Raw genomic sequence first — 20255 nt, 5'->3', positions numbered from 1 at the left:
ACATATAGAGGTAGGGCCTCCTAGCACTGTTTCAAGACACCTGATAAGCATGGGCCTCCTAGTACGGTTTTAAACCATCCTACAAACATGAGGCTCCTAGCACTATTTCAAGTCAAACTATAAACATGGGCCTCCTAGCACTGTTTCAAGCCACCCTATATACATGGGCCTCCTAGCACTATTTCAAGCCATCACATAAATATGGGTCTCCTTGCACTTTTTGAAGCCATCCTACAAACATGGGGCTCCTAGCACTATTTCAAGCCATCCTATGAACATGGGCCTCCTAGCACTGTTTCAAGTCATCCTGTAAACATGGGGCTACTAGCACTGTTTCAAGTCATCCTGTAAACATGGGGCTGCTAGCACTGTTTAAAGCTATTTTATAAACATGGGCCTCCTAGCACTGTTTAAAGCCATCCTATAAATGCATGGGCCTCTTAGCACTGTTTCAAGCCATCCTGTGAGTTTCAGTGCTAGCTGTCATGCTCTCTCTATTCTTGCACACAGCTGATGTCACCATCTTAGAGGGGGTTTATCACCTGAGAATAACTTGCTAACAGGGAGAGGAGGGGTTAGAGGAGATACACAGAAAAACAGTCTTGCAGAGGAATGTGCTTCTAATGCTAGAATACAGGACTCATCGCCAGAGTGAGTGTAATATGACACGTAAAGTAATGTGCAACAGCAAGTCAGTAGTGGTGCTCATATATGCTAGTACTGTGATGGATTGTGAAACTATAACTATACACTCACATACTGGGCCTGAACAGTACCAGAAGCTACATTACCTCTTATTGTATAGTATTACAATTAACTTTTTCATACTTGTAAAATGTAGTTCTGTAGGTACAAAACTTGGAAAATAGAATTCAAAGTTGTGGTTAATTTATCACCCATTACACAAGTACTTGTTGCATACTTGCAGAAACATTTGTATGATTACAAAACAGTAAACATGCTATACAGTGTACCAACAGTGGTGGCATATGCAGGTAATATAAAATATGTTCATCATTCCATATAATTACCAGACATTGTTGCAACTGCATGTGCAATGAATTTTACAGCATCATAATATGTTTAAGGCAGTAGTTTATTGTCTTCATTGGCTAGTTGTGGATAAGATGTCATTACAGTTAATGGAGTTACACATTGGTTAAAGCTTGGAGTTAAAGTAACGTTGGGCAGCTGTATTACTGTAGTATCCAATTTTAAATATGTAGCAAAATTGGAGTTCTTATTTGTTGTGCTGTTTGGGTTTTATTTGGGATTTTTCTGCCTTTTAACTCAACTTGTTTTGGCAGACATTTTAAAGAAACAAATGTACAATTAGCACATCCTTTTGGACCTTCAACATGTATTATATTTGCATAGTTAACATAATTATATCCTAATGTGTTTTCAGAGTGAACTTTAATGCTACTGGAGTATAGTATACTATGCACACACTATACAAGCATACAGTGTCCCCTCTTCACTTGAAATGATCATTGCATATACTCATAATATAACTATAAGGTCAATTAAGAAAAAAGTGACATCTGTTGTTATTGATTTCAGGCTGTTTTTCATATGCTGTTTGGCAGATGACGGTCTCTGAAGTCTGGTGTTTTATGTATACTTACAGTGCTTAAATGTTATTGTGGTGCGATATACAAATGACTGATGTGGAAAATAGAAAATAGCAATACTGTGAACTAATCAACCATAGTATACTGCAGCATCCTAACATATTAAGTACTCAACACTCAAAGTACTCAGTACTCAACACCAATTGAAAAACAGCTTCAAAGCATGTTCAGTGTTTTCATTACTGCTGCTGTAGCCTAAGCAGTTTAGGTCCTATCTCCAGTGAGTGGCCAGCTTTCAAAGCTTAAGGGTGCCTTGCACATGCTCTGACTGATAGAAGCTCAAGGGGAGCACCATTATAAAAGATAAAGTGCCAATCTATTCAGAGTGTTTTTTGCCACTGAAGAGCACTCTTTCACTGGTCCTTCTAGAACTGTTATTTGGCAAGCTCAGTGATGGGCAAATAAGCCCACTGCTGGGGAAAACCTTTCACTAAAATAAATCTTCTGAAGAAAAATTGAGTATTTCTGACTAAAATGTTGTGTTTGCTAGGAAATTGAATTTGTTGAGGCTGTTGTTGCATTTCTAAGGGCGTTTGTGTATAAATGCTTATGTGAATTGTTGTGCAAAACTCTTTTTTGACAGAACTTTTCTACAGGTTTGTGTATCTGGGGTGAGATATTGGGCTTGTGGGGGATTACCAGTGGTTTTCTTATCTCAGTACCATTTGTTCTTTACTTTATCTTGTACTGCCTTTTCCAGGCTCTTTCATCAGCTTTCAAGGGTGTGAAGGGGTGTAGTGGCTTGCCCCCTGTGAAAAATAAGTTTAAATGAGAAGAGCAGTGTTTGAGATTTGTTGTTCTACTGCAGCTTCACTTTTTTTTTTTTGGCTTGTTGGACCTTGCCATTTTGAGTGCAGATATTGCAATAGAGAGCTGCTTCTGAGGTCTCATTTTTGGTAATGTGAGTGTGAGTGAGTGCCTGTATGCGAATATGTATGAGTACATGTTCATAGGTTCATAGGTTCATAGGTAGGTACTAGGCTATTGGCCCTAGGGCCTATATAAGCCTAGCCAAAAATGTACCCTGGCTTTCGCCACCCAAGAAAATTATTTTCCTGTGCCCCTGTCGAGCAGAGCCACAGAAGTGATCCCCAGGGTGAATTTCCTATCTCCCATCCAATCATCAAGATTTTTCTTGAAGAGTGCTAACGAGGAGCTTTGTTTGATATAGATAAGTAGTTTGTTCCAGAGTATGGGAAGTCTCTGGGACAGAAATCTATGCCTCCAGCATGTTTTGTTTATTGTTGTGACAAGGTTTAGGTCCCTAGAGCATGTAGCTTGGAGGGATTGGGATTTTTTTTTAAGTGGAACATGTCCAGCAGCTCTGGGTTTGACATAGCTTTGTATGTTAGGCGGAGATCGCCTCTGAGTAGGCGATATGCGACTGAGTAAAGTTGGAGTTTTTTGAGACGGTCTGCGTAGGTCATCTGTTTGAGGCCGGTAATCCTCTTTGTGAGGTATTTCAGCGGCCTTTCCAGTTGTTGTAGATGTCATGTTAGGTACATACCAAAAGAGGCACTGTATTCTATAATGGGTCTAATGAGTGACGAGTAGAAGTGAACAATGACCTCTTTTTTCCTGGATGAAAAACCTTTTCATTCATAGGTTAGTACTAAGCTAACTACCCTTGCGAGCCATTTTAAGCTTAGCCAATTATCCCTTGTGAGACTCAAACCCTGCACCTTGTGTTTGTAAGGCAAACACCTTAACAATTAGGCCACCCTCCCAACTTTTTTTTTTTCACAGGAGTGGCTCATGTTTATTTAAGTTACACACTTGACATACAGGTTAAGTATAACAAAAGGTCACTAAAGATTTGAGGGGGGCAGAACTTCCAGGAATCCAGCAGCATCGCCACCCCTCATTCACCCTTTGGTCTTACACTCTCAAAGACTCCAGCTTCCCTCATGGCTTCAAATTCCTTCATGGCATCAAATCGTTTGCAGTAATTAGCATATGCCTTCTTTCTTGGTTCTGCTACACCAAACTTATATCACGCCGCTGCTGTAAATGCTAAAGAAAATGCCACTGTGAGATGAAACCGTAGATGTTTGGCAAGAAGGCCACGCATCTGAGGTTTAGCCAGCATTCCCACAGACATTATGACAAAACTCGTCTTTTTTTTTTCCGGGAGAAACTTATTATACTCAAAAATAAAGAGCTATTGTATACTAAACTGTAGTACACTCTTGACATGAATTCAAGAACTAGGACTGAGGTGTGCCACATAGAAGAATTTCCTGACTACTGTGGCAATGTGATTATCAAAGAAAAGACTACTGTCCACCTGTGTCCCAAGGTCTTTTATCACATTTTCGGTGTTAAGTAGACTACCACCTATGTGGTAGTTCATGAGTACAAAGTTTTTACCAAAAGGGATGACAGTGCACTTTTTGGCATTGAGCTTGAGGCCATGGCTTTGACACCAGGTATCTGTCTCAGTGAGGCCCTTTTGTAGGATGTCCACATCGTTAGGAGTTTCGATTATGGCTCCTAGTTTGCAGTCATCTATGAACTTCGTTAGCCAATGACCTTCTGTGTTAGCCTGTACTTCAGAAAAGTAGATGCCAAACAGGAGAGGACTCAGGACTGAACCCTGTGGTACTCCACTTGTCACTGGTCTGAGGTCGGATTTGGAGTCTGCTACTTTCACAGTGTGGGTTCTGTCAGTGAGCCAGTTGGCAACCCATCTTGTGACATAGGGATTTATATCTAGTTTAGTGAGTTTATCTACAATTCCAGAGTGGGGGATGGTGTCAAAAGCCTTGGCGAGATCCAGATAGGCTGTGTGAACCACCTTACCCTCATCTACGGCTTTGGTGACCGCTTCAAAGAAGTCTATCAGGTTTAGGAGACATTATCTGCCTTTTACAAACCCAAACTGGGTGGGGTCCAGAGTTTGGAGATGATCAATGTCATTGTTTATAAGTTCCATAATACATTCCATAGTCTTGCAGACCAGGCTCGTTAGGCTAATGGGGTGTTAGTTCCCGGGGTCTGTGGTAGCTCCCCCTTTGTGGAGTGGGATGACTGTTGCTGTGCACCATTCAGTGGGCACAAAGTCTGAGGTAAGGCTATGATTGAACATGGTACATACGGAGGTGCCAGTTCGTTCTGTAGTTCGTGTAGAACGCAGCCTGGGATGTTGTCAAGTCCCACGGATGCTGTGTTCTTAGCTTTGGAGAGTGTGGTTTTTACCTGTGCAGCCATGATTACAGGAACTTTGTATTTTTCCGATATAGAGATGGGCCCTTTAGGGGGTGAGAGGGAGGTAAAGTTAGCACTGAACCTATCTGCCAGGATGTTAGCAATATCAGTTGGTTCTGTATATTTAGTGCCATTGTGCTGTAACTCAGAGCAGATCTGAATGTTGCCATTGAGATTCTTGACATAGCTATAGAATGCTTTGTGGATGTCTTTAGAATCAGTGGTGATTTTGTTTTCATAACTAGCTTTAGAGGATTTTATGAGGGATCTCAGCTTCTTACTGAGGCTGACCAGGGAGTTCCTCCAATCATGGGATTTTACTCTTTTTTGCAACAGTTTATTTCTTCTGTTGTAGAGTTTGTTTATGGCAGGGGACCAGCAGATTGGCTTTCTTTTTTTGGAGGATAGCATCTTGGTTCTGTTAGGGATTGCATGATCCATGCACTCGTGTAAGTGCTTATAAAGTGCATTTGTGTAGGATTCAGCAGTCGTACCTCTATTGTCCATTTGCACGGGTGTTGTGAAGTTTGCCACTTCTGGGTTAAGAAGCATGAAGTTGGCTTTGGAGAAATATTTTACAGTGGTTTCCCTAATGGGGGGTGGGGTGGGATGTGGATGTCTAGGATGATTAGCTTGTGGCTGGATCTGACCAACAAGGAACTGACCTCTGGTGTCAAACACCGATTGCCCATGTTTTGTAATGACCAGGTCTAGGATATTGCTGCCCCTGGTGAGGGTGTGGATAAGTTGATCCAAGGCACTGGAATTTATGAATTCCAGAAAATGTTGAGCAAAAGAGTTTATAATAAGCCCTTGTAAGTCTCAAACCCAGCATCCTGCAGACCATAACCACAGTGATTTAACACTACACCATTTACTTGTTTTGCTTTCCCCTTTCCAGAAAAAGAAGAAACTTGTTAGGAAGTTTTGGGGTGTTTGGCTGGCTACTGTTATGCCTCACTTGTTGGTGGGTAACTCTGCTATGGCCATTTTGGTTCTTCTGACCTTTCATCTTTTCACTCTGATCCCTCTTGTGCTGTACCTATAACCTGCAAGGACCAGGGTGTAGCCAAATCACCTGCAGCTATAGGGATGGTCTTATGGGGCAATGGAAAAAACACTGTTATTTGTCTCAGGGAAAGGGCCCTTAAGGCAAAACATTTTGCCCAATGTACTAATCGTAGGAGACTTAGTTGTGAGGCACACTGATGTCCCACTCACTATGTTGAACAAGGAGAGGATGACAGTCATTTGTCTATCAGGTGCTAGGATCTGCTACATAACACATGCACTCAGGTCACTCCACAACAAGTACAAATATGACACAGTCATTGTCCATGTGGGTGTGAATGACCTGAGATGTACCTCCCTGGACAACATGAAAAGATATGTGATGAAACTCTCAGATGATTTGGCCCAGGCAGGTATGACTCTAGCCCTGAGCAGTATTCTACCATCACCCAGAATGATACCACAGTATGAGCAGAAAATGATTGACTTCAACAATTGGCTAAGTTTCTAGTGTCATTCTAAGGGGATCCAGTATCTGTCTGCGTGGGACAACATGATCAACAGACCTTGATTCTCTGCCAGAGATGGCCTGCATCTGTCACCCCTGGGATTCTGGGTACTGGCTAAGGCTCTAGCCACCCCTGTAGTGCCTTTTTAAGCAGTGTTCCAAAGACCAAAATTCCACCGTAACAGCTACAAACAAATGCAATCTGAGGGTCATGCTGCTCAGTGCTAGAGGTCTAAATCTTAAGATGCACTTGCTCGAAGCTCTTCTCAAAATGGAGAATGTCGACATCTGTACTGTAATGAAGACCTGGTTTAAAGAGGCAGAAAACAACCCTGCACTCCCAGGCTACAACTGATTCCATACCTTTTGGTCCCAGAATATGCCTAGAAGCTCCAAAGGCGGTTGTGTCTCCATATTCTTAAAGTATACTCACACTTCTATACTGGTAGCCCAGCACAATGCATCCGAGATACTTCAGGTACAACTAACACTGGGTAAGATGGTGATACAAGTCATAGCCTGCAACAGAACTCCAAACATGTCCCTAGACTCTCACTCCAAGTTCCTGAGCACCCCGGAATCTATCCAGGTTCAACCCAATACTCTCATACTGGGTGACTTCAACTACCCTTCCATCAAATGGGAAAACTGTTCAAGTACCAATGTACAGGCCCAATGCTTTCTGGAATTTATCACTTCCAATGCCCTGGACCAGCTCATTCTGACTCCCACTAGAGGAAGCAACATCCTCGACCTGGTTATTACCAACATGGGAGACAATTGCTCCACACCTATAGTCAATTCCTCCCTGGTTAAATCTGATCACAAAATGATCACCATGGAAATCTCTATCTCACCTACACCCCCCACTAAGGTGACCACCCTGAAAAACTTCTCTAAAGCCGACTTTGGGCTCCTAAAACAGAGGTGGCTAACTTCTTCGCACCCCCAATGAAAAATAGCTGCATGACTGCCGAATCATACACCAATGCACTGTGTGAGCATATACACAAATGCATGGACCTTGGCATACCAGATAGAACTAAGATGCTCTTCTCCAAAAAATGAAGCCCATCTGGTGGTCCCCAGCCATCACTGAACTCTACAACAGAAGGAAGAAACTGTTGCAGGAAAAAAAATGAATACACAAGACTGGAAAACCTCCCTTATCAGTCTCAAGAAAAAGCTGAGATCCCTTATCAAATCCTCTAAAGCCACCTATGTAGGCAGAATTGTGGGTGACACCAAAAACAACCACAAAGCCTTCTATAGCTGTATCAAAAACATCAAAGGCAATACCCAGATTTGCTCTGAGTTATTGCACAATGGCACTTTCTATACTGAGCCAACAGATATAGCCAACATACTGGCTGACAGATTCAGTGGCAACTCTACCCCTCTCCCCATCAAGGGCCCTATCACAATACCAGAAGAGAGCCTGTTACCCACCATTTCTGCAGCACAGTTAAAAGCTGCATTGTCCAAAGCCAAGAATACAGTGTCCATGGGACCTGATAATATCCCTGGCTGTATCCTACATGAGCTACATTATGCACTGGCATACCTAATGAATGGCACACTGCTACAGTCATCCCGTTCCATAAAGTGGGAGCAACTACAGATCCTGGGAACTATCACCCCATTAGCGTGACGAGTCTGGTATGCAAAGCTATGGAGCGCATCATCATTTACCTGCTTAACAAAGATATAGGCAATCTCCAAACTCTTGACTCCACACAGTTTGGCTTTGTCAAGGGGAGATCCTGCCTGCTGAACCTGGTTGACCTCTTCATGGCAGTCACCAAGGCTGTGGATGAGAGTAAGGCAGTGCATACAGCCTACCTCAACCTGACCAAGGCCTTTGATATCATTCTCCTCTCAGGTATCATTGATAAACTCACCAAACTAGGCATCAATCCTTACATTACTAGGTGGGTTAAAAATTGGCTCACAGACAGGAACCATAGAGTGAAAGTTGTGGATTCCATGTCAGACAGTTGACTAGTCATGAGTGGAGTCCCACAGGGCTCGGTCCTGGACCCTCTCCTGTTTGGCATCTACTTCTCAGAAGTCCAGGCCAACACAGAAGGACTTTGGCTGACCAGATTCGCTGATGACTGCAAGCTAGGAGTCATTATCAACTCCCCAAGTGATGCAGATATCCTACAAAAACACCTCTCTGAAACCAATGACTGATGTCAGAACCATGGCCTGAAGCTTCACACCAGAAAATGCATTATCATCCCCTTTGGAAAAAACTCAGTTCCCATGAATTACCACATTGATTGATGGGAGCCCACTGAACCCTTAAGGGGCCATAAGAGATCTGGGCACCCAGGTCGATAGCCACCTCACCTTCGACCACCACATTGCCACTGTGGTCAGAAAGTCCTTCTACGTAGCACATCTTATAACCAAAGGTTTTGCATCCAGGATGAAAGAGGTCATCATCCCTCTCTACTCATCCCTCATTAGATCAATTATTGAATATAACACCCCATTTGACATGTACCTGACCAGACACCTACAACAGCTGGAGAGGCCACAAAAGTACCTCACAAAAAGGATCCTAGGTCTTAAATACATTTCTATATGGACAGACTCAAGAAACTTCAGCTGTTCTCAGTCTCTTATCATCTAATTAGAGGTGACCTCTGCTTGACTTACAAAGCCATGTCCGACCCAGCTCTACTTGAAATGCTACACCTAAAGAAATCCCAGTCCTCCTGCATCACATGCTCCAGAGATCACAACCTCATTACCACAATTAACAGAACATGCTGTTGGAACAGGTTCATCTCCCAAAGACTCCCCATACTCTGGAATAAGCTTCCCATTCATGTCAATCAGAGCACCTCACTGGCCATCTTCAAGAGAAATCTTGACGAGTGGATAAGTAACAAAAAGTTCACTCCAGGGATAAGGGCTATATACTGAAGAGGCATAAAGTAGGGTGGAGATAAGTTGGGAATTTGCTATTGAAATCTTTGCTGCTTTGGTGAGAAATTGTTTATTTCTGTATAATGCTCCTAGTTTTTTGTGGACATTTTTTATGGTCATGGATATGTGAATGTCAAATTTTAGTTTATTGTCTATTTCCACTCCTAGCAATTTGGTGTGTTCAGTTGGGTATATAGTGGTGTTGTCTTTTGCTGTGATGTTAAAGTGAAAGTTGTTTTGAGTATGTTTGGTGGGTTGGAAGATGAGTAGTTTAGTTTTGTTTGGGTTGAGTATTAATTGGGCATCGGATAACCATGTTTTAACAGAGGAAAAGGCTTCCTGTGTGACTTTTTGCAGTTTGGGTAGGGACTGGGCTGAGCAGATGATGGTAGAGTCATCTGTGTATTGGATGAGTGTGCCATGTTTGGTGGCAGAGGCTAGATTATTGGTGTAAACAGAGAAAAGTAGGGGTCCAAGGATGGATCCTTGGGGAACCCCTATGGAGACAGGTAGTTGGGGAGATATGTCATTCTGCCATACAACGGATTGTTGGCGGTCAGACAGGTAACTCTGAAACCAGTTGGTGACCAATTGTGAGAAGGATAGGTTATTGAGGACAGAGATAAGTTGTTTGTGTGGGACCATGTCAAATGCTTTAGATAGGTCTAGGAAAGTAGCAGAGGAGAGATAGCCATTGTTTTATCCTGAAGGATAGTGTTAGTAAAGGAGAGTAAGGCAGTGGTGGTGCTATGGTTTGGTCGGAAACCATGCTGAGTACTGGAAAGGAGGTTGTTAGTAAGGAGGTAGTGTGAGACCTGAGAGTGTATGCATCTCTCTAGTATTTTGGAGAGTGGAGAGAGAATAGCTATGGGGCGGTAATTGGTTAGTTCTGCAGAGGGTCCGCCTTTGTGGAGGGAATTATATGTGAGACTTTCCACAATGTGGGAACGTAACTTTCTGACAGAGATCGGTTAATCAAGATGGATACTGGGTAGGCCAGAGCATCAGCTGCGATTTGTAGGTATTCACTTGGGAGGTTGTCTGCTGCTAATTTGGTGGGTTTAAGTTTAGTTAAGAGTTTTTTTATGTTGGAGGTAGGTACAGGAAAAAAGAGAAGGCAGTGGAGATTACTAGTTGAATGTGTGGGTTGGAGGGGGGGCCGTGTTGTTTAGCTAGTGATAGTATGGTTTGGGTGAAGTGTGTGTTGAATGAGGTAGCAATATTTTCTGAGGAGTGAGGGATGTTAGGAGGAGGGGTACTGACTTTACCTGGGTGGAGGATGGAGTTTATGGAGGACCAGAATTGTTTGGGGCTGTGTTGTGAGGAGTCTAGGGCAGACTGGTAGTATTGGAATTTGTCCCGTTTTATTAGCTTTTTGACTCTGTTGCGTAGTTCTAGGAATTTCTGTCTAGCTGCGGGGGTTTTGGTTTTGCACCAGTGCTCCCAGGCTTTATCCCTGTTTTTCATTTCTGACTTAGTGGTTTTCTGTAGCCATGGGGAGGGTTGTGCTTTGGTTCTGGAAAATCTTATGGGGACATGGTAATTAAGGATGTTCAGGAAGGTAGTATTAAAAGATTCAACTGCGTCATCTAGACTGAGGTACTTTAGAGCATGCCAGTTACATTCTTTGAGGGATGAGATGAATGTGAGTGGGTTTAAGTTTATTTTTTTACGTATTTGATGATAGCTGACAGGTTTAGCTTGGTACAGGTATTTTTTGAGTAGGAATGTTGGGGAGTGATCACTGAGGCTATCTGATAAACAGCCTGTTATATATGACTGGGGGTTCTTACTGACTAGTATCCAATCCAGGGTAGAGTTCTTGCTGGAGTTTTTATTTATCCTTGTTGGTGACTGGACTAGTTGGGTGAAGCCATGAAGGTGTACATGATGGGTTCGATTGTTGCCAGAACAGGATTGCCAGTCAATATTGAAATCACCTAAGATGATAGTTTCTTGGGGGAGATGGTGGGTAGACCAGCTGAGTAGGTTTTCTAGTGGAGGGATGTTTTGGCCAGGTGGGAAGTAGCATCCAATTATGTTGATGGTTTTGTTTCGGTTAATTTTGAGGTTGGTATATATTATTTCTTCATTGCCTATTTGTGGAGCTGATGATTTTAAGATCTGGATGTTTAGATGTTGTTTAAATATTATAGCTACACCACCTCCTTTTTTGTTTAGCCGGTCAACTCTTAGTATGCCGTAACCTGTAGGGAGTATTTGCTCACTGGTAATGTGAGGTTTTAGCCAGGTTTCTGTCAGGATGACTATATCTGGGGAGCATAAGTCTATGGTGGCATGGAGTTCAATGACTTTGTTGAATATACTTCTAATATTTAGGCTTAGTAGAAGTAAGTCACTTGGCTTTCTATTGGCTGTAATATGGGAGAAGTTGTGGTTTCTAGTCTGATTATGAGGACTGGGGTTGGAGATGGTAGGGCCAGGGTTGGGGTGGATGTCTCCACTTAGGGCTAGTTTTGATATGCATGAGATTATTAGTTTTCTCAGTTTTTGAATGTGTTTGTTTATAAGGGAAAGTTTATGATTGTTCTCTGTGGGTAATAGGTATGGTGGGAGGGTTACTATGTTAAGTTGTAGGGATGCTTTACGTTTGAGTGATATAGTTGGTAGAATATGTGGGGGGTGCATTGGGATGGTTTTTGAGCTGGTGGGAGGGGAGCTGAGTATGGGTGAGACATGGGTGGTGGTGTGAGTAGTAGTACAGTGGTAGTGGTTGAGTGGGGGAATGATGGAGCTTTGGTAGGATGTAAGATATGCAAGGAGAGTGCATGCAGTGAGCAAAGGAAAGGTATGCTTGTACATGTCAGTTGAGGAGGTGTGATAGTAGAGGGAATATGGAGGAGGTAGTGTTGGGTTAGCGCTGTGGTTGGCTATTGGAAAGATGGGAGGGGTTTGAGTGCAATAAAGGTGGGACCACTGGGGGCGGGAGGGAATAGGGGGCAGGGTGGAGAGCGAAGTGGGTAGAGACCCTGTTAGTTTCCTGCCCCTCATACAAAAACCTATCACAAAGCAAGACAAGTATGTGTTAAGAACAATTCACAATTGACCAATTTACATTTCAAATATTTTCCTGTCAAAAAAAGATAAAGATTTATCAAAAGAAGATGACGTATTCTAAAGAAGTTTCACAAGAAAATTCAGCAAAGAAAGAGTTTAAGTATGTTCTTTGTAGTATATAAGACCTATCCTTAAAACTAGATAAACTGGACTATAAAGCTGACAAAACAAAAGAAAACTGTACAAAGCAGATTGAATTAATCAAGGAAGTAGTGAAATAACAGAAATTCTAGGTATCTGCTATGGAGGATTCTATCACTGACATAAATTGCAGAATTACAGAAGAAGAACATAACATTTATTTTATTCTTCAACAAAACAACAAGTTATTGAAAAAAAATGATGACCTATCAAGAAAAATAATTTACTTAATTCTACTGATGATATGGACCTGAATATATCTTTAAAAAAAACCTCAATGACATATAAAACTGTTATTTATGTTTTATGTGTCTTAAAATAGGTTGTTTCTGAAATATTTTTAAATGAAATCACCTAAAGGTAATACTTTTCTATTTTCATTGCATTCATTTCATTTTACAAGTCTTAGTCTCCCTGTTACTGCAATATTGCAGTTTTTCCACTAAAGGGAGTAAAGTTTATTATAATAAGCTTATTTTAACTAAACTATTATGAATCTGAAGGGAAATAAACCATACTCGATAGTTTTATTTATTTATTTTTTTATTTCTTTTCCTTTGTTTTCTGGCCTCTCACTTTTTCCTTTTCAACAATAATTTAGTAACTCAGTAACTTTAATAGAATGAGTCTGGTTTGGGGGCTGGTTTGACTGTAGAAGGGAATGTTAAAACTCTTTACTGTTTTAATTTTTAATATTTAACACAATATTTATATATAGTGTTACTGACAGATGGGTTATAATTCAAATGTCTGCAGTGATGTGTTTTTAATCCCTTTTTCTTTCTAGTGATGTTATTAAGGTTGTATAACTTTCCCACGCTTATTTGATGTTAAAAATTATTTCAATTAAAATGTGACTTGCAGAATGTGTCCATGAGTTTTCTGTGTTTAAAGACGTTCTTTTCAGTCTATTTTCCCACTGAATTACTTCAGAAGACTTTAAAGAATGCTTTTGGCTTGCATTGAGCTTCTGTGTGTCTCTGCTTCACTCTCAATCCTTCTTGAACAGTTCCTGAGACAGAGAGGAAGTGCAACATTACCTTTATCCCCTCAGAAGCAGGAGACTTGCAGAACACAGAGAAGGATTGCTAAAGCAGACATTTAAATGCTCTAGCTATTAAAATATTTCCCAGTATTAATGACAAACTGTAAGTAGTCCGATTTAATAGAATAGTAATTCATTAGACTTCTGAAAGGCTTATTTTAGTCATATACACCTGGAACATATGTGTAATTACTGAAGGAGGAAACAAGTGAAATGATGCACAAAGGGAACATATTTAATGTGGGACACATAGACGCATTCTCATTAAATCTCAAACACAATACAAAAATGTACGGTTACCACTCATCCCGTTGGTAGCGGGACACTCACGAGTTGAGCCTTTTCATCCCATTGCCCGCATTGTCAGGCAGTGGGACTTTGAAAGTCTCATTTTTCAGTGTAGCTGAATTGCCGTGGAAAAGCCGAAAATACTTCAGGTTATTCCACAGCAATATGGCTACATCACCAACCTGGACCTGCAGTTAGAGGTATTCCCTGTTAGGTCCGGGTGGTGTAATTCAAGCAGCAATTGGCTGCAAGGATGGAAGGGGGCGTGGATTCACGTTGGAAGAGCCCTACAAAGGTCGCAGCTGTAGAGCAGTTTTGTATTAGTGCTCTACAGCTGCTAATAACTTCTTCTGATTTGGAAAGGACTGAGATAAGCCAGCAAGGAAGCCAGCCAGCCAGCAAGGAAGCCAGCCAGCCAAGAAGCCAACAAGGAAGCCAGTCAGCCAGCCAAGAAGCCAGCAAGGAAGCCAGTCAGCCAGCCAAGAAGCCAGCAAGGGAGCCTACTATCCAGCCAGCCAAGAAGCCAGCAAGGGAGCCTGCTAGCCAAGAAGCCAGCAAGAGAGCATGCTAGACAGCCAGACAAGAAGCCAGCAAGGGAGCCTGCTAGCCAGCCAGCAGGGGAGCCTGTTAGCCAGCCCAGCCACTCAGCAGACAGAGAGACAGTCATCCAGCCAGCCATTCCAGCAGGAAGGAAGCCATCTAGTCCAGCAAAGGCTGTGATAGTGGTAAGTACATAGTATTTTGTGGCTTTAGTTATTTAAAATGGGAATATTGTGCTTTAAGTTTTTAATGTTTAAAGGTTAATGGGGGGTAGTATGGCATATTTAAATATGTGCAGTGGTAATTTTGAGATTTCCAAGTAGTAGTTTTAAATGGGAATATTGTGCTTAATTTAAATTTAAATTTTTAATGTTTAGAGGTGAATGGGGGGTGCAGTACACAGTATTTAAATTTCTGTAGTGGTTATTTTGAGATTTTCAAGTAGTAGTTGTTGGGAATATTGTGCTTTATTTAAGTTTTTAATGTTTAGAAGTAGATGGGGGTGCAGTATGCAGTATTTAAATCTGTGCAGTGGTTATTTTTAGATTTTCAAGTAGTAGTTTAAAATGGGAATATTGTGTTTTATTTAAGTTTTTAATGTTTAGAGGTTGATGGGGGTGCAGTACACAGTACTTAAATCTGTGCAGTGGTTATTTTGAGATTTTCGAGTAGTAGTTTTTAAAGGTATAACACCTGTGTGTGTATGTATATGTAATTGTGATTGCTCTTGGGGATATGATTTAGATGCATTACTTTTTAAAGGCCGAACCATGTGTATAGAAGTTTTGTTTATTTCTGGTGGGGGGCAGTCTTAAATATAAATATAGTGTGATGTATTTCTATTGTCGTAGCTTTTTCAGGGTACTTTCTGTTTGCAAATAGAAAATGTTCAAGCATAGTTTGCACTTTTTTTGTGTGGAAATGTGTGCAATTAATGCTGTTTTCAGGAAGTTAGGATATACTGTTTGGGTATTTTTTCCTGTTCTTGCAAGTCTATGTGCATGTGGTACAGGTCTACCTTTTGAGGGGGAATGTTAATAGTTAACATAGTGCATTTATTATTCTAGTAGATACATGTTGCCAGCTTGCCGAAGCTGTTTCAAGATTGTTTTCATTTACAGTTGTAAATGTGTGCATTTATTTTTTATGCTGCCTTTAATAAGGTTAAAATGTCCTGCTTTGCTTGTAATGTGTGAATATGGGGGTGCTGATGTCCTGCTTTGCTTGTAATGTGTGAATATGGGGGTGCTGATGTCCTGCTTTGCTTGTAATGTGTGAATATGTGGTGCTGATTTTGCTTTGGCCTGTGTATTGCATCGCTGTGCTGGGTAAATTACTATTAATTGCTATGTTTTGAGGTAAAAGGGGTCCATGGAGTCTACCGTACATTGTAGTTTATTTTAGCTGCTCTTGCAAGAAGTATTTTTAAAAGTTAAACGTTTACAGACTTTTTTCCTTTTTTTTTTTTTTTTTTTTTTTTGTGGATGCATGCTCAGAAGTTAATGCAGTGCATTTGAGATTGTGCTAAACCATGTTGTTGTTACTGGATAGTTTGATTTTAAAGCAAGTTTGTATTTTTTGTTTTTAGTGATGTCTTCAATAAATTTACAATGTACTGCTTTCATTATAATCTGATTACGGCCAGTGCTGTTGTTGGGCATGTTCGTTAGTAGATCATTGTTCTGTGTAAATTAGTGCTATACATTTATTTCTTTTAACTGCTGTGGTCAAAAGCTAAATCGGGTCTATGGTATCTGCTGTGCATTTTCATTTTAGTGTTTTTTTGGTACAGTGAAAATGTGTTTAACTTTATTTTCTGGAGGGGTGGGGGTTATGTTCAGCGGTAAAAATAATTCATTCCGTTTCTACGAACTGTGTTAATGTCAAAGTTTTCAATGGCCAAAATGCCCCCTACATTACCTCATTTACTATTACCTTTTTCAAATGGCTTGTAGTGTTAATTCTTTTTTGCCCCATTTGCCAGTTCTTTCATATGCCAATGTTTTTCAAGCCAGTTCTTTTGCATGCCAATGTTTTTCAAGCCAGTGTCTGTATTCAGCCATCTAAAACCCCCTTTTCCCATTTTTGCACATGGGGTTGTTGGGACATTTAACAGTGGCAATCATCTAGAGCCAAGGCCAGTTCATTCTCAGGTATTTACTGAATCTATATCAAAGAACGTTAAGCTGCTTCATGTTTCATATGCCAATATTTTTATATCAGGTGCCAGTCTTTTTCAAACCAATGATTTCATGTGTCAGTGTTTCTAGCCAGTTCATTCATGCACCAATATGTTACTGCACCCTACTAACACGGTTTTGCTAAATATGTTGCATATCAGGTAAGTACAGATTCAAGCATGAAGAGAGCAGCAGCTTCATCACAGCCAACCAGCAGCAAGAGAATGTGCAAGTGGAAGGATGTTTGGAAAATGGAATTCAACTGGATCGAGAGATGCAGTGATGTCAAAGCATTCTGCGGGTACTGTAAGAGAGAATTTCTAGTGACCCACGGTGGAAGAAACAATGTCGCACGACATGAGGCAACTGAACAACATAAGACTGCTTTTTTTCAAGATAAATCCAGTCACCTGATGACAAAGTGGGCAAGGAACACAAACATTGAGGGGCCAGAACTTAGGATCATTGCAGCAGAAGCCTCTGAGGTGAAGCCATAGTTGAAAATGTTTTGGGACCGCACTCATTGGAATGCCTCCTGCATGACCTTCAAAAACCAGGCACTTCATTTGTAATTTCATCAGATGCTTCCAACAAAGGGGAACATAAAATTATTTCCACTTGTTGTGAGGTATTTTTCTAAAGAAGAAAGGGTGGTGAATGACCTTTTGGACTTCTATGAAGACCCTGATGAATCTGCACAGGCCATATTGCAGCAAATTGCGAATATTATGGAATGGCACTCCTTGCCCTGGAACAGCATTTCAGCATATAGGGCTGATAATGCCAGTGTGAACTACGGGAAGAAATTTGTGTGTATACCAGATTAAAAGAAAAGTGCCGATCACTCCAGAAGGCTAACTGTGTTGCCCACATCATTCACAATGCAGCCATAAAAGCTGCAGCACAACTACTGTACGACATGGAAGTATTTGTAATGAAACCTTTCAGCCATTTCTCAGGTTCTGCCACAAGAATCAGAGACTTGAAAGACTTCTTTGAGTTTTGTGGCATGGAATTTGAGAGTCTGTTAAGACATGTGCCAACAAGATGGCTGTCACTACTGCCTGCCATTGAAAGAGTAGTGAAAATTCTCCCAGTGCTCCAGTCTTATTTCCTCTCCCAGGGAGAAGAGGAGACCCCCCCGGCAGATATGGCAGTACTTTTCAGCTAATGTTCATGGTGAGAATGCGTTGTCTACACTGCCCCAGTACTATTTACACTTTCTCTGCGCTGTTCTTGTCGATTTTGATGAGCATATAAATACATTAGAAAAATCCAGACTTACTGCCATGGAAACTTTTTGTGTAATGGTCTCTCTGAAGTAAAAAGTGCGGGCAAGAGCTGAAGGTGCTTTCTTTGGAGGGGAAACCTAGGGCACTTATGAGCACATTAGACAGCACTTCTGCTAACAAACTGAAAAGGCACTTCATTGTGTTCTTGGAGACTGCAGTGAAGTACTTGGAACAGTGATTTGATTACACTGAAAACAACTACTTGTTTACACTGTCTAAATTATATCTGAGTCCTTTGCTTTCAGTGACATACTCAATGTGACCACTACCCTGAGTCGGCAGGATGTAGATGAAGACCATCTTTCAGGGACTCCTTTGCAATTAGGCCCTTTCTCAGTTATGTAAGACAAGCTTGACCCCAGGAGAAAAGTGGCTGAAGATTTACAGAGAAGGGCCTGAGCTGACTGCACTATATCCGGTAATTGCCAGGGTATTATCTATACCGACATCAAATGCATTTGCAGAAAGAGTTTTTTCTTTGGTGAAAGGTAAATGGACAGATGTGCAAAACCGATGTAGTGTAAACTTGTTAAAAGCTGAACTAATGTTGACTGTAAATTACTGGATGAAATGCAGTGACTTTTATTCAAATATTGTTTCAAACCGGGCCCTTCTTCAAGCCATAAAATCTAATTCAAAATACACTTTAAAAAAAAAAGTTATTTAGTGTACTAGTGTGCAGTATGTAGTACTAGGGTGCAGTATGTAGTGTTGTGTTCTTTGCTTAAGCTTTAATTTGCTAGTGTGCAGTATGTAGTTTTGTGTTTTTCTTTGCTTTAGCTTTAATTTACAATAAAAACAGTCTTAATTTTACACTTGGCTTGTGTGTGGTATGTAGATTTTTTAGTTTTCTTTCAGAATAGTCATGGTTGGTTTATGAATTTTTTTACTTTTTTAAATAAACAAGTGTCTGTTTAAAGAGTAGCGTGTTTTTTATTCCTTTAAAGTTTGCTTACTGTTACAACTGAGTAATGTGGGGTTTTTTTGCAGTAATGCTTCACTTCATTTAAATGGTTTGAGTTTTCAGTATGCTGTAATGTCACAATGTTGTACCCATAACTGTAATACTGCATCTCCTTTAACACCTCTGGTGATGTCGTGGTGAGGGTGTGGCCAGTGTCATATTGCACACACACCCTGTCTTACTGGCTACACCTCCATGTCCCACTTTGGCCTTGTTAAAAGGTGTCAACCCTACACAAATGTACAATTAAGAGTTGAGTGGAAATTTGTGTTAAATGTTTTCAACATTACTGCTGAATGTCTTATTCCATCTGTAGCTGCTACACTGTTTTTTAATGTAATTCTGAAGTTTTTAATGAGTATTATTCCTAGCTGAAGCATTTGTTCATACTAGATAATGCTGTAGCACCACTTTGTTAGAAGACTCTGATATGTGTTTTATCTAGGGAATAGTGGAATAAAATAAGTTGAAAAACTCATTAAGATAACTGATATTTCTGCATAAAATGCATACATTAGCAGTCTGCTTTATACTTTAGCCTTGTTAGATAATGAATATGAATATAAATAGCCAAAATCTATGCAGGCTGTTTTCACTAGTTTCTAGTCTGCGTGACAGAGTAGATGAGAATTTGTAATCACGTACTTGGTTTTTGTAGTAAATGTGGAAATGTAAGTAATTTACCTAGGCAAATGATAATATACAGTAGGTACTGGTTTGTAACCTTTTACAGAGTGTAATAAGTACAGGTAATCTGTTTGTTATACAGTGTTGTACATATAGGACATGAGTGTTATTTTGGTTAAATTACAGACAAGTACCTTAAAAAGACATTATTTACTCATAACACAGAGCTCCTTAAGTCATATAAATATTTCAAGTATTAAAATGGACTGAAAATATCTTCAGTATGATAGTTAATATATAAATAAACGTTCCTTATAATTAATGCTAATTATTATAAAAGAAGTTATTTAAAGTTCTTCTGATTGGTAGGGTTATTATATATTAACATTGTGGTAGTGTTTTGGTTTGTTTTCTAATAATTTAACATTTTCTTAAAAGTGTAAAATATTTAATTAGAAATTTTCAGATTATGTACATAGAAGTAGTAGCAAGAATGTGATTGGTTGTGTTATGATGCTGTTAGTAAGCGGCTTATATGAACTTTTCATCAAGCCTGCAATATTTTATTCCATGTTGGAGGTTAAAAATGTTTTTAATTCTGAACTTTTCACATCATCCTTATTGTGTTTGTCCATAATAGCTTGTTCTTTTGTTAGTGTAATGGTTAATGCACTAAATCATTGCATTGTAGTTTCTATACCTGTTGTTCCAATAGATGCCAGCATATAAATGCCTTCATTAAATATAAATGGGTTAAATAACACTTTAAAGAGGGGTAGTTTAAACAAGTATTTAACTCT

The 20255-nt window shown here is 40.2% G+C and overlaps 1 protein-coding gene and 1 pseudogene across 1 annotated transcript in view; one reads left to right on the top strand and one right to left on the bottom strand.

Annotated features, from left to right (window-relative positions):
- Positions 1-20255, top strand: part of LOC122815187 (anoctamin-2-like) — a 2140961-nt gene that overhangs the window by 1849042 nt on the left and 271664 nt on the right. The gene's annotated exons all lie outside the window — the stretch shown is intronic.
- On the bottom strand, positions 3445-3754 carry LOC122815186 (annotated as a pseudogene).

The sequence above is a fragment of the Protopterus annectens genome, chromosome 11.part0 (assembly GCF_019279795.1).
Source record: "Protopterus annectens isolate FY-2018-M chromosome 11.part0, PAN1.0, whole genome shotgun sequence".
NCBI classification, from domain to species: Eukaryota; Metazoa; Chordata; order Ceratodontiformes; family Protopteridae; genus Protopterus; species Protopterus annectens.
Note: the sequence above shows the minus strand (reverse complement) of the source record. Positions and strands in the feature narration are given on the sequence as shown.